The sequence below is a fragment of the Ovis canadensis genome, chromosome 1 (genome assembly GCF_042477335.2).
Source record: "Ovis canadensis isolate MfBH-ARS-UI-01 breed Bighorn chromosome 1, ARS-UI_OviCan_v2, whole genome shotgun sequence".
Lineage (NCBI taxonomy): Eukaryota > Metazoa > Chordata > Mammalia > Artiodactyla > Bovidae > Ovis > Ovis canadensis.
In genome coordinates this window covers 85,069,214-85,080,086 of record NC_091245.1, presented here as the reverse complement: position 1 = coordinate 85,080,086, position 10,873 = coordinate 85,069,214, and positions in this window count along the sequence as shown.

The window sequence follows — 10,873 nt, the reverse complement described above, 5'->3', positions numbered from 1 at the left end:
ACATCTGAAGAGCAGTGAACACTGGTTTGGTCTCAAAAATTAAGCTTCATTCATTATCTTTTTGTTGTTGTTGTTAGTTGCTTAATCTTTCCAAAATCTTCAGTTCAGTTCAGTCAGTTCAGTTGCTCCAAAATCTTGAGTTTATGTTTAAGAGAAAAAAAACTAAAAGATATAAAAAACTGTTCATTAACCCATGAATGTATATATTAAACATTACTAACTTCAATTTTTTTGCCATACATTCTGGAAGGTACAGTAATTACTCTGGGTGTCAGATTATAAACAAAACAAGTCATTAAACTTCAGTTACTCAGGTTAGGGAAGACACATAATTATAGGCAATTATACTATGCTGTCAGAGAAGGTGATAGCACCCCGCTCCAGCACTCTTGCCTGGAAAATCCCATGGACGGAGGAGCCTGGTAAGCTGCAGTCCATGGGGTCGCGAAGAATCGGACACGACTGAAGCGACTTAGCAGCTGCAGCAGCAGCATACTATGCTGTGTGTGATAAATATACAGAGTATACACTTGAGCCCATACATTATAACATGAAAGTCTGTAAGACAGGGATACCTACTCTTTTCCTGGAGATTTATAGAAGAAGTTCTTCGAGAAGGTGATAATAAGTTGGAAGGAAATATGCTTTGTTGTTATTTTCTGTTTTATTTTTTAATCATAAAATATACATTGCTTAAAGGAAGTAGTTTTTATTTCTCTATCATTCTCAAAGTGTTAACACTGGGTGGCAAACTTCCCACCTCTTCATCACCACTATTGGAAGAAAAGGTATACAAATTATATATAGAATTTGTCTGCTATGCATCATAATTTGATTTTTAACATTTTAGAAATCAGTCACTTGCAACTGAGATAAAGGTGAGAATGGAGGGGAAAGCTCTAAAGGAAATCATAATGGCTTTAAAACAAAAAATCACCACTCAACTCATTGGTTATACCATGACAGAACAGAGAATAAGACCCTTCTACACAATTTCTTTTATTGGCAAGATCTTCCTTAAAGGCAAATCCTTAGGTGTCTCTTCTTTCAACAAAGCAGTCCCTGAGGCACATTCTGTTAACATGTGCTTTGGGGCTTCCCTGGTGACTCAGACAGTTAAGTATCTGCCTGCCATTTGGGAGACCTGGGTTTGATCCTTGGGTTCCATGGACAGAGGAGTCTGGCAGGCTACAGTCCATGGGATCCCATAGAGTGGGACTCGAGTGAGTAGCTAACACTTTCACTTTCCTGATGGTGCTATTAGTTGTTGTTATGAAATGTTTTATATTCATCCATCTATTTCATCATTTGATGAATATTTACTAAGAGCCAGTGGGTCAGGCACTATTTTAGGTGCTCAGAATACACGGAGGAGTGTGCTAGTATGTGTTTAATAATGGCTGGGGGGGAGAACCGGTTGAGGTGTAGTATTCGCCACTTTCTCTGGTGTAAATTCTCCCATGATGGCTGATTTCAAATTATCCACATGATGTCATTGAATGAAGAGTTGGGGAAAAAGTACAGAATTATCTCTTGTGAACTTCTGAGAGCTGACTTGAGTACACCACTGTACACATCAGTGAACAAAGTACATGAAAACTGTGCCATCATGGAGCTAATATTATGCATTACATGATTTAATCCTTGGGACATAGCCACTCTCTTCTGAAATATTAACTGCCACAAATTAGATAACAGGAAGCACAATCAGAGACATTAAGTAACTAGAATGAACTCACCCAGCTATGAAGGTGTTGGAGCCAAGACTCATTTCCAGAGTTTCTTATTGTGATAACTATGCTTGTCACATTGTGTAACCAATTCCCCATGATAGCTCACCGCAGCATTTTGAAAACTTCAGGTTGTGATTCAGACAGCATTCAAAAAAAGAGAAGAGATAGAATTAAAAAAAAAAATCAGTTCATTGTTTAATATAAAAGATATATTTTTTTACAAAACTTTTGTTTCAATTATGAGTGCCCATGATCACAAATTGAAATCTACCTCATCTGATAGTCATCAAAATAAATTTGAAAAAGTTTTATTGACATAGGTCTCTTAGAATTGCCCTTTAATTGATGTGTGGTACAGGGGAAATGCCCAAAGGATGTAATTACTGGGCACCCTAGTGAAATGGGTGTCATCTTATGGGAGAACCTTAGAAACGCAAATGCCCACTTGAGGTCAAGGGGGTATTGACCTTGACCTCAAGGGCCTTTGTTCTACCTCAAATCCATATTTAGGCCTTAATTATACCTCCAATTACTGTCTGGACATCTCTCAGAAAAAAGCAGGGGAATGCTTTCAGTTACAGAAAATGAGTCAAAGCCTCTGAGGTAAGAACATTGCAAGCTTGAAAATTTATCTCTTACTTTTGTTGTTGATGCTATTGCAAATGCCTTTTTTTTCTCAGTGATTATTGGTTAAAATATTTAAATAAAATTGAGGCAGTAAGGAAAAGGAGAGGCTGTCAAGGCCAAATCCCCTGTACGGTGAGTTTTGAGAATGAAAGGAGAGATTGGACAATGATTCAGGAAAAGAGAAAACAAGAGCATGGCTATGCTCTGCAGGGGTGAAGCAGAAGAGAGGCTCTGGCTGACCCTGACTCCACATCGTCTATCCTTGATCCACTGTTGACTTGACTGCGAACTTCTTGTAACTCTACTTGACCAATTCGGATATAAAGTGAACTCGCAGTGAATCAGTTCTTGAGTCTATTCTGTTCATAAATCTATGAGGAACAGAAACTTGGTCTATTTTGCCTCCCACCATCTCTTCAACACCAAGTTAATAACAGCTGCCCTGTAAATCTTTACTGAATAATTATATGCCTGATAATTATAAGGAAAAAAACCTTGGAAACTTTGAATTTATGGTTTTCAATATATCTTTGGGCTGAGAATTTCTTAGTAATAATGGAATGCTGATTTCTTTGATCTTTTTCTGGTTTATTGTTTGTTAATTGTGGTTCGAATGTTTTAAAAATATAAAATTGATACAGATCTTATAATAGTTTTCTATGGCTGCTGTAACAAGATATTACAAACTTAGTGGTTAAAAACAGCACCAATGCATTAAATTCCAGTTCCAGAGTTCAGAAGTGTAGATTTCACTAGGCCAAAATAAAACATTCGGCATAACTGAATTCCTTTCTAGAAACTGATGGAGCTTCTGTTTTCTTGTCTTTTCTAGCTTCTCAAGGCTTCCCAACTGGCTCAGTGGTAAAAAATCTGCCTGCCAGTGCTGGAGCCCCACGATATGCAGGTTCAATTCTTGGGTCCAGAAGATCTCCTGAAGGAGAAAATGGAAACCCACTCTAGTACTCTTGCCTGGTAAATCCCACGAACAGAAGAGCCTGGTGGGCTACAGTCCATGGGGTCACAGAGCCAGACACAACTGAACTACTGAGCACAAAAGTTACCTGAATTTCTTGGTTTGTTGGCCCCTTCCATCATCATGGGACTTCCCTGTAGCTCATGCAGTGAAGAATCTGCCTGCAGTGCAGGAGATCCAGGTTGGATCCCTGGGTCAAGAAGATCCCTTGGTGAAGGGAATGGCAACCCACTCCAGTATTCTTGACTGGAGAATCCCATGGGCAGAGGAGCCTAGTGGGCTACAATCCATGGGGATGCAAAGAGCTGAATGCAACTAACATTGTTACTACTACCCCATCATCACAGCCAGCAGTGGCCAGTTAAATTCTTCTCACATCACATGATTGATGCTCACTGTTCTGTCTCCTTTGTTTGCATTTAAGGACTCTTATTATAATTTCAGGGGGCCTTCTTGGATAATCCAGGATAATCTCCCTATCTCAGGTGAGCTGCTTAGTAACCTTAATTCTCTTGGCAACCTTAATTCCCTTTTGCCTTGTCACCTAACATATTGACAGGCTCAGGAAATTAGGATGTGGGCATCTTTGTGGGGCTATGATTCTACCTACCATAGACACCAAACACTAAGTTGAAATCATTGTTCTATAGTTATCTGCAGTTAAATTCAGTAATAGCACCTTGTTTTTCTTTGACTTCTCCACTTATAGAGTTTGGGGGCCTTGAGCCACACAGAGTTGGGCTTCAGTCTCAATTCTGCCTCTTCTAGTTTTGTGACCTTGGGCAAGATAACTAGACTTTCTCAGTGTCATTCTATATCTGTGAAATGGCAGCAGGTGTTGCAGGGTTTTGTGAGGAATAAAGAAATATGGATAGAGGAAATATATATAATTTATAAGCTTATTAAAATATTGATTTATTCTCACTGTTAGAAGAGAATAGAAAGAGTGGAAGAGGGGCTAAACCTCCTGGTTCTTGCTTCTCTTGCCTTGGTGATAATTAATAGCTACTCTTATCTGAAGTCATCTTAAAACTTTTGTTAGAGAACGAGATGGGGCTGCTCTGGAAGGGGAGGAAATGGAAGTGAGCATCTAAAAGGATGATGAAGGAGGCTAGACTCTGAGCCTAGGAGAACACAGTAATTGCTATACCTGTAAAGGAGTTCTGTTTTCCATATTTACTAGTACACCAGAGCCAGGCAGGATCTCAAATGATGGTGGCTTCATGTGTGCCTAGGAGGTTTGGATTTCTGACAGAGATTTCCATGGCCACACTTGGCACAGAAGTAAAGCATTTACATACTCTGACAGGGACAATGGAAATCTTGGCAAGGAGAGGTAGCAGAGCGATTGTCACAGACTTCAGGGTTGTTGAATTGTGGGAGGAGGGGAGGTGGATTGAAATTTTTTGGAAAATATATGTATTTGCTATTTCTTCTGTTATAATGTCTCTGAATATATAAGAAATTTAAAATATAGGAGCAATAGTAGCCATGCTAAATTAATTTTCAGTCTATGTGGCCAAATTTAATTCTTTGCACATATTATGCATGCTGAATAAAAAGTAATAAAAATTTCTGATTCCTTTGTATAATTTTTGCTTCAATGTCCAATAAGGCTTCTTAAGAACCAAATGGCAATAGGTTTTAGATTTTCATTCTTCGTGAAATTAGTAACATTTTTTTCTATTTAAATTCTTCACTTTTATTACTGGCATTTGCTATTCTAGGGTACTATTTGCTGTTTGTTACAATGCAAAACCAACAATTCTGAAAGCTTCACTCAGTATGATGAAGAATGTATTTCAATGACTCAAAATACACTTACTCTATTTAATCAATGTGTATATGCATTTTGATATCATTTTAATTTTTTAAATGTACATTACTTATCCAACCAATTGGAACTCTCTACCATGCATTTATTTATGAATGCTTTTAAAATTCCAAATGGCTCATAATGGTTTATTTGAAACTGCTAGAGTTAATGCTGTAAGTGAATACTAAGACTCATAACCCAAATGAAAAGCTGCTATTGCAGAATGCTCAAGTCATTTTCTAGGGTGTAATATCACAGCAAATTTAAAGATGTTTTTCCAAAATACTAAGAAAAATGAACACTATAATGACAATCTCTTTGCAAACTTCAATTGTTAAAATTATTCTTGAACCATCCTGCTGGAAAAGATCAACCAAACTCACAAACATTTATTACCATTACAATAAATAAACATTGATTATGGCAATAAAAATGCCATAAGAATTTTAAGAGCTAGAAAAAACAATCTTCTAAATAAGGAAAAAACAATACTCTAGATATATGCTTAGATTACTCTATAAAAGGGGAGAAGGTGTAAATCTTTATTATGGGTTCAAGAAACACAGTCAAGGTTAATATGGTTCATGCGATTTACCACACAACAGTTTTTGAAGCATCATACTGTTCACTGGTTTTGTTCTATATAACAAATAATATTTCATTCATTAATATGTATGTTCTGTAAGGCATCTTATCCCATTTTTACTACAGTGACCTGTTTTCTTGCTGGAATGTATTTTTCTACTAATTCTTAAATATTAGCTTTAGAGAAATTTGTGCACAACTTTCACTACACTTGAATTCTTTTTTTGAGAGATAAAAAGTGTCAAGCACTGGCACTAAATCAGTGAATCACAAACCAGGAGGATTTTTGTCTCTCAGGGGAATTTGGCAATATCTGGAGGCAATTGGTTTTAGAAAAGGCAGAGGAACCAGAGATCAAATTGCCAACATCTGCTGGATCATGGAAAAAGCAAGAGAGTTCTAGAAAAACATCTATTTCTGCTTTATTGACTATGCCAAAGCCTTTGACTGTGTGGATCACAATAAAGTGTGGAAAATTCTGAAAGAGATGGGAATACCAGACCACCTGACCTGCCTCTTGAGAAATCTGTATGCAGGTCAGAAAGCAACAGTTAGAACTGGACATGGAACAACAGACTGGTTCCAAATAGGAAAAGGAGTCCATCAAGGCTGGATATTGTCACCCTGCTTATTTAACTTATATGCAGAGTACATCATGAGAAATGCTGGGCTGGAAGAAGCACAAGCTGGAATCAAGATTGCTGACAGAAATATCAATCACCTCAGATATGCAGATGACACCACTCTTATGGCAGAAAGTGAAGAGGAACTAAAAAGCCTCTTGATGAAAGTGAAAGAGGAGAGAGAAAATGTTGGCCTAAAGCTCAACATTCAGAAAACGAAGATCATGGCATCTGGTCCCATCACTTCATGGGAAATAGATGGGGAAACAGTGGAAACAGTGTCAGACTTTACTTTTGGGGGCTCCAAAATCACTGCAGATAGTGACTGCAGCCATGAAATTAAAAGACACTTACTCCTTGGAAGAAAAGTTATGACCAACCTAGATAACATATTGAAAAGCAGAGACATTACTTTTCAACAAAGGTCTGTCTAGTCAAAGCTATGGTTTCTCCAGTGGTCATGTATGGATGTGAGAGCTGGACTGTGAAGAAAGCTGAGTGCCGAAGAATTGATGCTTTTGAACCGTGGTGTTGGAGAAGACTCTTGAGAGTCCCTTGGACTGCAAGGAGATCCAAGTAGTCCATTCTGAAGGAGATCAGCCCTGGGATTTCTTTGGAGGGAATGATGCTAAAGCTGAAGCTCCAGTACTTTGGCCACCTCATGAGAAGAGTTGACTCATTGGAAAGGACTCTGATGCTGGGAGGTACTGGGGGCAGGAGGAAAAGGGGACGACAGAGGATGAGATGCTGGATGGCATCACTGACTCGATGGACGTGAGTCTGAGTGAACTCCGGAAGTTGGTGATGGACAGGGAGGCCTGGCGTGCTGTGATTCATGGGGTAGCAAAGAGTCAGACATGACTGAGTGACTGAACTGAACTTAACTTACTGGAGGCAATTTTGGTTGTCAAAACTGGATTGGGGAGATACTAATGAGACTCACTGGTAAAAACCAGAACTGTGGCTAAAAATCCTACAGTGTTTAGGATGGCCCCCTACAACAAGGAATTATGCAGCCAAGGATATGTGAATAGTGCCAAGGCTGAGTAATCCTGCTCCAAATTTAAAAACAGCGACACAATTCATATATATATATATATATATATATATATATATGCAGTCAGTTTGCTACTGAAGTAACTGGTTGGCTAGTAGACATTATTTATAGAACATCCCCTTGGCAAGGGAGGTGTTGAAAAATAAATGACCTCTTCCCTTGAAAGTTTTAATAAAATAGCTGGTCTAAATATATGTGTTTAGTCTCTCCAAAATTTTGTCTGTAAATGTAAGCGAAATATAAAAACACCAGAAATAAAAAGCATAGTTTTATTCAACTTTGTGTATCAGTTCAGTAACTCCCAGTTATCTCTGACTCTTTGTGACAACATGGACTGCAGCATGCCCGGCTTCTCTCTCCATCACCAACTCCTGGAGCTTACTCAATCTCATCTCCATTGAGTTGGTGATGCCATCCAACCATCTCATCCTCTGTCATCCCCTTCTCATCCTGCCTTCAGTCTTTCCCAGTATCAGGGTCTTTTCTAAAGAGTCAGTTCTTCACATCAGGTGGCCAGAGTATTGGAATTTCAGCTTCAGCATCAGTCCTTCCAATGAATATTCAGGACTGATTTCCTTTAGGATTGACTGGTTGGATATCCTTGCAGTTCAAGGTACTCTTACGAGTCTTCTCCAACACCACAGCTCAAAAGCATCAATTCTTTGTCGTCAGCTTTCTTTATTGTCCAACTCTCACATCCATACATGACTACTGGAAAAACCATAGCTTTGACTAGATGGATCTTTGTTGGCAAAGTAATGTCTCTGCTTTTTAGTATGCTTTCTAGGTTGGTCATAGCTTTTCTTCCAAGGAGCAAGTGTCTTTTAATTTCAAGGCTGCAGTCACCATATGCAGTGATTTTTGGAGCCCAGGAAAATAGAGTCTGTCGCTGTTTCCTTTGTTTCCCCATCTATTTCCCATGAAGTGATGGGACCAGATGCCATGATCTTCAGTTTTTGAATGTTGAGTTTTAAGCCAACTTTTTCCCTCTCTTCTTTTAGTTTCATCAAGAGGCTCTTTAGTTCCTCTTCACTTTCTGCCATAAGGGTGGTGTCATCTGCATATCTGAGGTTATTGATATTTCTCCCGGCAATCTTGATTCCAGCTTGTGCTTCATCCAGGCCGGCATTTCACATGATGTACTCTGCATATAAGTTAAATAAGCAGGGTGACAATATACAGCCTTGATGTATTCCCTTCCCAACTTTGAATCAGTCTGCTTTTTCATGTCGAGTTCTAACTGTTGCTTCTTGACCTGCATACAGATTTCTCTCAGGAGGCAGGTCAGGTGGTCTGGTATTCCCATATCTTTAAGAATTTTCCACAGTTTGTTGTGATCCACACAATGAAAGGCTTTAGTGTAGTCAATGAAGCAGAAGTGGATGTTTTTCTGGCATTCTCTTGCTTTTTCTATGATCCAACAGATGTTGGTGATTTGATCTGTTTGCTCTGCCTTTTCTAAATCCAGTTGAACATCTGGAAGTTCTCAGTTCACATACTGTTGAAGCCTGGCTTAAAGAATTTTGAGGATTACTTTGCTAGCCTGTGAGTTGAATGCAATTGGGCAGTAGTTTGAACACTCTTTGGCATTGCCTTTCTTTGGGATTGGAATGAAAACTGACCTTTTCCAGCCCTGTGGCCACTGCTAAGTTTTCCAAATTTCCTGGCATACTGGAAGAACTTCAACAGCATTATCTTTCAGGATTTGAAATAGCTCACCTGGAATTTCATCACCTCCACTAGCTTTGTTGGTAGTGATGCTTCCTAAGGCCCACTTGACTCACACTCCAGGATGTCTGCCTCTAGGTGAGTGATCACACCATCGTGGTTATCTGGGTCATGAAGATCTTTTTTGTGCAATTCTCTTGTGTATTCTTGCTACCTCTTTAAGATATTTTCTTCTTCTATTAGGTCCATGCCCTTTCTGTCCTTTATTGTGCCCATCTTCGCATGAAATGTTGCCTTTTTTTACTTCAGAGTGTGATAAAGAAAATATCTCCCCCTGGAGCACAGTTTGGTCAGTCAGGGTTGCTTGCATCTCATTATAAATACTTGGGGTTTCCTAAGTTTGTGTCTTTTAGTTGTAGTGCAAGCCCACTGCATCTGCAGCATCTATCTAGACTTTGAAACTATGTCCCATGGATTTGCAGGGGGAGAAGAGGACTGGCATGAACATGAAGCTTATTCGCCTTGCTGCAATAAGGTGAGCAATAAGGTCTTTTGTTTCTGATCCAAGAGTCTTCTGCCAGCATCCATGAAAATAGTATGCTAACTTGTGACCTTGCAAACAGGTTAAAACCACAAGCTCGTCATAGTCCTTGACAGGCTGGTAATGGCGATTTGGGAATTATCAGAATAGTAGCAGTGGCTGAGGTTTTCAGAGTGTATAAGATCTCCCAACACAAGAAAAAGAAGGGATTCTTCAATCTGAAACACACAGCATTTCCCCCTGTTTTTATATTATTTATTTTATTCTGCTTTCTTTCTTTTCTCTCTTCTTCCCTCCTTTCCTTCCATTTGTACCTACCCCCTTCCCTTTCCCTGTCTCTCTGGCTTTCATAATGGCATGCATGCTCCGCTGCTTCAGTTGTATCTGACTCTTTGCCACACCATGGACTGTAGCCTGCCAGGCTCTTCTGTCTGTGGGGATTCTCCAGGCAAGAAGGGTGGAGTGGGTTGCCATACCCTTCTCCAGGGGATCTCCCCAGCCCAGGGATCCACCAGGGTCTCTTATGTCTCCTGCATTTGTAGGCGGGTTCTTTACCACTAGAACCACCTGGGAAGCCCCTTCATAATGGCATATAAGTCTAATAGAAATTGAAAGCAGACTGCATCTCTCTCCTCCATCATCGTAGGGAGAGATGCCATCCTTTTCCTCCAGCCCAAACAGTTTTCTCAGAGAAACTATCTCTTCCAGAGCTCAGAACAAGCAACTCTGCAAGAATCTCATTGCCTGACCAGGTGAAAGATGAGGATGAAAAGATAACCTGTTCTATTTAAGAGGGCACCAAGGAAGCTAATCATAGCTAAGCACTGCAAGGAGAATTCTAAGAAATCATTTTAAGAGAAGCATTTGTTTATGATTGTTCCAGAGAAAACACCATTTAATAAATCATTTTATTTCCCTACATAGACATTGTAAGAGAATAAGAATACTTAATCTCTTTTAACATGAGAAGTTAACATTTTAGTTTTTCCTCCTTTTCTTTGCCATCTTGGGACTGTTTCAGGTAAGCTTGTACTTCTGTTTAAAATGGTAGACTCTTGAGAGTCTGAAAGGAGATCCAACCAGTCCATCCTAAAGGAGATCAGTCCTGGGTGTTCATTGGAAGGACTGATGGTAAAGCTGAGACTCCAATAATTTGGCCACCTCATGCAAAGAGTTGACTCATTGGAAAAGACCCTGATGCTGGGAAGGACTGGGGGCAGGAGGAGAAGGGGACAACAAAGGATGAGATG